Raw genomic sequence first — 6,064 nt, forward strand, 5'->3', positions numbered from 1 at the left:
ATTGTAGTAGGACTGGGGATAAAACAGAGAACAAAAACAGACTCCTTCCTGGTCCTGCCCTCCTAGAGCTTACAATTGAGTGAGTAAGAGAAACAGACATTAATCAAATTTATCTCATGAGAAATTATGAGATTACAGTTGTTGTTAAATGCTAAGAAGACAAGCACAGGGTATGATAAGAGGAATGATTTTCAGTGACGGGGCCTGAGAAAACCGCCCTGGGAAAGTGGTGGCCAAGCAGCGATCTGAGGGAACACAGCAGTTAGGAGGCTACAGGAGAGGAAAGTGTTTGGGGGAGTGAGACCAGCGCTTGCTAATGTCCTAGAGCACAAGGAACCCGGTCCACACAAGGAACTGAGGGGATGCCCATGTGGCTGGAGCAGTGGAGAGGAGGCTGGAATCTGGTGAAGAAAGCAGGGCCAGGTCATGCGGAGTCATTGGAAGGTTTTCAGCAGGCAGGTTAGTAATGTGATCATATATGAATGAAGCATTTTGCATGGTGTCTGGCACAGTGGGAGCTAGCAGAAAGCAAGAAAGCCCTCCCTTGGTAGGGGAGGGATAAATTGGGAGATTGGGACTGACATATACACACTACTATATGTAAAATAGATAACTTAATAAGAACCTGCTGTATAGCACAGGGAACTCTACTCAATACTCTGTAATGGCCTATATGGGAAAAGAATCTAAAAAAAAAAAGAGTGGGTATATGTATACGTATAACTGACTCACTTTGCTGTACACCTAAAACTAATACAACATTGTAAATCAACTATACTTCAATAAAAATTTTAAAAGAAAGAAAGAAAGAAAGCCCTCCCTTCATTCTGCAATAGTCTCTGGATCCAGATAACATTTTATCCCCATTTCGCCAGATATCAAATGAATGAATGTTCAAGTTATTCATTAGTAGTAGTAGTAGCAATGATAACATTACTCCTAACTTGCCTCCCCTGAATTGCCCAAGACGATCATTTTTAAAAGGTATAAGATGTGATTTAGGAAACGTAGCCCTACTGTCCACTGCCCTGAAACACACCCCTCATAGTGGCCCTTGTGAAAAGAAACTCCTGCAGAATTGTCCGTAATTGTTCTTTGTGGCTTTTGACTGGGAGCCCAGGCCTAAACCACTGATGGCTTTCTCCATCCTGAGCCTTAAAACAGATCGGGGTGGGAGGAAGGGAGATGCAAGAGGGAAGAGATATGGGAACATATGTATATGTATAACTGATTCACTTTGTTGTAAAGAAGAAACTAACACACCATTGTAAAGCAATTATACTCCAATAAAGATGTTAAAAAAAACAAAAACAGATCGGGGGACTTCCCTGGTGGTCCAGTGGTAAAGAATCCGCCTTACAATGCAAGGACATGGGTTCGATCCCTGGTTGGGGAACGAGGATCCCACATGCCGCGGAGCAACTAAGCCCACGTGCCATGACCAGAGAGCCTGCAAGCTGCAACTGAGACCTGACGCAGCCAAAAATAAAAATGAAATAAATAAATTAATAATAAATAAATCTTAAAAAAAAAAAAAGAAAAACAGATCCAATGCCTTACTCTTTAGAGTGCCCCACGGCCCCTCCAAGTTTTGTGATGATCATGAAATGAGGTAACATTGATTATTGATTTTTTTTTTTTTTTTTTTTTTTTGTGGTACGCGGGCCTCTCACTGTTGTGGCCTCTCCCGTTGTGGAGCACAGGCTCCGGACGCGCAGGCTCAGCGGCCATGGCTCACGGGCCCAGCCGCTCCGCGGCATGTGGGATCTTCCCGGACCGGGGCACGAACCCGTATCCCCTGCATCGGCAGGCGGACTCTCAACCACCGCGCCACCAGGGAAGCCCGGCAACATTGATTTTGATTCATCCACAGTTGATAGGTTTCTAGTGTTAGGAAGCTCTTTGTAAAAGTCTTGTTTCTGCCGCTTGTTACCTGGCCTGACGAGCTTACCTGTCTGAGCTTCACTCCCTCCATCTATAAAACGGGCTGGTGAGGATTGAAGGGAATGATGCACAGCCTCACATATGTTCACCGTTTGCAAGTTCCAGGCCCTAGTGCCCATTCCAGCTGCATTCTGGGGCCTCCAGGAGATGTCGGGCCTCCCCCATCCGCTGTCCAGGTTCCAGGGTTGCCGCCTGAAGTTCCCATTTGTTTGCTACTACCAGACAGATGCCTAGGGGTCCTGTTGAATTATAAAGCGTTAGTCCCCCTACCCCACTACCCTCAAGCCTCTGCTTAGAACTCGTACACAGGTTGCCCTCAGAGCAAAAACCAAAGTCCCGGAGGTAGGGTGAAGGCCATGTTATGTTGTGTGTGTATCACATTTTGCCCTTTCCTTGGTCAACCCAAGGGAAAATGGCTGTGTCAGCACTTATGACTCTGTCATTCTTTTGAAACTGTTTCACAGAATTCCACAGTATGAATGAACTGCAAGTTATTTAACAGTTTATCCTGTTAATGGACAATGAGTGTGTTTGCAACTTTTCCCCATTACAATCCATTACAATTTTTTTTTTTTTTTTTTTTGGCTGAGCTGCACTGCTTGTAGGATCTCAGTTTTTCAACCAGGGACTGAACATGGGCCCTGGCAGTAAAAGCCCAGTATCCTAACTGCTAGGCCACCAGGGAACTCCCAGATATTTTCAGTTTTAAGAGTTACTGTTAAATTGTCCCAGATGACTATATAACAGTTAATTATTTTTATAATTTTCCAACATTTTATTATGAAAATATTCAAGCATTCAGCAAAGTTGAAAGAAATTATGAGGAACACTCTTAAACCCACCACCCAAGTTACACATCTATCCATTTATTCATCCATCCATCCATCTTATTTTTTGAAACATTTCAAAGTAAATTGCAGACATCAATACACTTCCCTTTAAACATTTCAACATGCATATCACTAACTAGAGTTTAACGTTTGTTTAAAGTTTTTGTCTTCAAGGTAAATTTTACATACAAAGGTACACACAAATCTTAGATGTACATTTGTTAAACCTTCACACACACACACACACACACACACACACACACACACAAATACACACACGCCTGTGTAACCCAAACCCCTATCAAGATATAGAACATCACCATCACCATAGAAAGTTCTCTGGTGTCCCTTCCCAGGCAATCCCTGCCCCCACTCGTACAGAGACAATCAGTGTTATAATACTTTCCATCATGGACTGCCTGTTTTAGAGCTTTATATTTTTTTAAAGAGAAGGAAACAAAAAATTCTCCCCGTACACTCACACATTTTTTTTTCTCCTTATTTTAGTGGGAGAAAAAAATATCCTACCTCCTCTCCAATGCCTAAAGGAATTTATTTCTTCCTGGCCAGATGAGTTCCATTCCTTCTCTGAGTTCCAATAAGAAATTAACTGCTCATTCTCTGGGATACACATATTTAGGCCTTGAGCTACCTGAGAGCAAGGACCCCATTTACCCACAGTAGGTGCTCTGACTCATTGTTATCTTTCTCCCACTCTCAGACAGATCAGCAAGTACCCTGGGGCCTTCCCTTATGTTTGGAAGCTCAGGCTTGACTCCTGAGGTGGGGTAAGAAGGTAGACAGCCTGGGGCTGTGGTCTTAGTCTCCCATTAACCCACTGAGTGACCTCGTGCAAGGGTCTTCCCCTCTCTGGGCACTTGCTTCCTCCACTGAAGGCAGATGGTAGAGCGTGGAATGGGGCCAAAAACTTTAGTGTCATTCTTGACTCCTTTGTCTCATGCTTCCACACTGGATCTGGCAGGAAATCTGACAGTTCTTCCCTCAAATCAGATCCAAAACCTGACCCTCACCATCCTTCCATTGCCACCACCTTGGTACAAGCTAGCAAGCTACCGTCCTCCTCACTAGAAGACTACACCAGCCTCCTTCCTGGGCTCCTGGCTTCCAGCGTGCCCCCTGTGTTCTCCTCTGAAGCAGCCAGAAGGGTCTCTGCAACACTTAGGGCAGACCACCCTCTGTCTCTGTTCAAAGCCCTCCCATGACTCCCCATCTCAGGGCAAAAGCCAAAGTGCTTCTGATAGCCCACAAGGGCCCCCGTGATCTTGACCCAATCCGACCTTGACTTCACCTTCCATCGTCCTCGCAGCTCTCACCACACTGGCCTCATGGCTTTCCTGGAACACACCAAGCATACTCTGACCTCAGGGCCTTTGCAGTTTCTCCCCAGGCCTGGAATTCTTCCCCCAGATAGTTGCGTGGCTTATTTTTTCACTTTTATTCAGGTCTTTGCTCAAATGTCACTTTATTAAAGATGCCTTCCTTCACCTCCACCATTAACAGAGCAAACCTCCACCTTCCTCCACAAGCACTCCCCACCTCCCTTCCACCTGCCATCATCCAATCTGCTATGTATTCACCTACTTATTATTGTCTGTCTACCCAACTAGGGTGTAAGCTCCATGAGGGACAGCTTATTTGTCTGCTTGACTACTGCGATATTTTTTTCCTGATGCACCTAGAACAGGGCCTAGCTCCTAGTAGGTGCTCAGGAAATATTTCTTAGTTAAGTCAGGAACAGTGGTATGGGACTTACCTCTAGCACATCTTCTCTAAGGCTTGGATTCCTCCCTTAAAAGGGGTCCTGGGACTTCCCTGGTGGTGCAGTGGTTAAGAATCTGCCTGCCAGTGCAGGGGACATGGGTTCGAGCCCTGGTCCGGGAAGATCCCACATGCCATGGAGCAACTAAGCCCGTGCGCCACAACTACTGAGCCTGCGCTCCAGAGCCTGCATGCCACAACTACTGAGCCAGCGAGCCACAACTACTGAAGCCCGCTCACCTAGAGCCCATGCTCCACAACAAGAGAAGCCACCACAATGTGAAGACCACGCACCACAGCTAGAGAAAGCCCGTGTGCAGCAACGAAGACCCAACGCAGCCATAAATAAATAAATAAATTTTTTTTTTTTAAAAAGGGGGAGGTTCCAATGTTTTCCTCATTGTGAAAGTGAGCTGGTACATGGACGCCTGTTATAGAGTGCTGCCCACAGGTTGAAGGGGGAGAGGTCCTGTGGCTTAGGGCACTGGCTTCAGACATCTGTGTGACCTCGGGCAGGCCACTCAAGTCCCCTGGCCCTGCTGATCTCTGCTTCAGAAGTTTATTGAGGGTTAACAAGAAGCCATGTGGAAAGTGTTTAACACAGTGCCTGATATGTAGTAATAATAACAACTGTTATTGTTGCTGAGGGACTGGAAAGGAAGGATTCTACTTCCTGAGTTTGCTATGCATCTGGACTCTGCCTCCTCTTTGGTTTCGGGATAAACATAGAGCGGATGGATTCTCCCGTGTCCAGACCTTCCCTGATCTCTTCTGGGCAGGGCCTCTCCCTCCAAGCTGCAGGAAGTCCATATACACAGCATGCCGATAACCCTGCCTACAGGCTGGGCTTTGGAAAATGACTGAGTTGTGCTGACCTGGGGAGTAGTGGGAGAAGGCTGGGTGACATGCTTAAGACCCCAGGGCTTTCCCCCTGGGTTGTTTAGTTCATATGTTCAAGGCCTGACGACTCGGCTTAACCTCCATTCATCTCTCAGGTCTACTCATGCCTGGCTTCCTCTACCCCTACCCCCACTGAACCTGCTCACAAGCCCCCACTCTTTTCCTAGCATTTATCCCTTTGTAATGTCTTTGAGTGACTCTTCAGATACAGCGTATCTCCTCCATCAGATTGGGAGCTGCAAAGGGGCGGAACAGTAGCCTGTCTCATTCACTCTTGTGTCCTCGGCACCTAGCACAGGGCCTGGCACATAGTAGGTGCTCAATAAGTATCTGCTGTCTGAAGAAGTCAATGGACTCCTCCAGCCTTCAGATAATCAAAATGGTCTAGAAGAGAAAGTTCCCCCGGGGAACTCCTCCAAGGTTACACCCAGGTTGTGTTCACAACACCCAGCAGCAATTTGCATTGCAGTCCTAAATCAGGGCCCAGAGCAGGCATTCACTTTATAATAGTCCTGAGGAGAAAAACAAAGCAGACAATAGGGATCCAAGCCCTCATTTTCTCAGGCAAAGTGAATCCCACCTTGAATTTGAAATAAGGGGTGAGATTCCCA

Source organism: Physeter macrocephalus, chromosome 14, assembly GCF_002837175.3.
Source record: "Physeter macrocephalus isolate SW-GA chromosome 14, ASM283717v5, whole genome shotgun sequence".
Taxonomy (NCBI): domain Eukaryota; kingdom Metazoa; phylum Chordata; class Mammalia; order Artiodactyla; family Physeteridae; genus Physeter; species Physeter macrocephalus.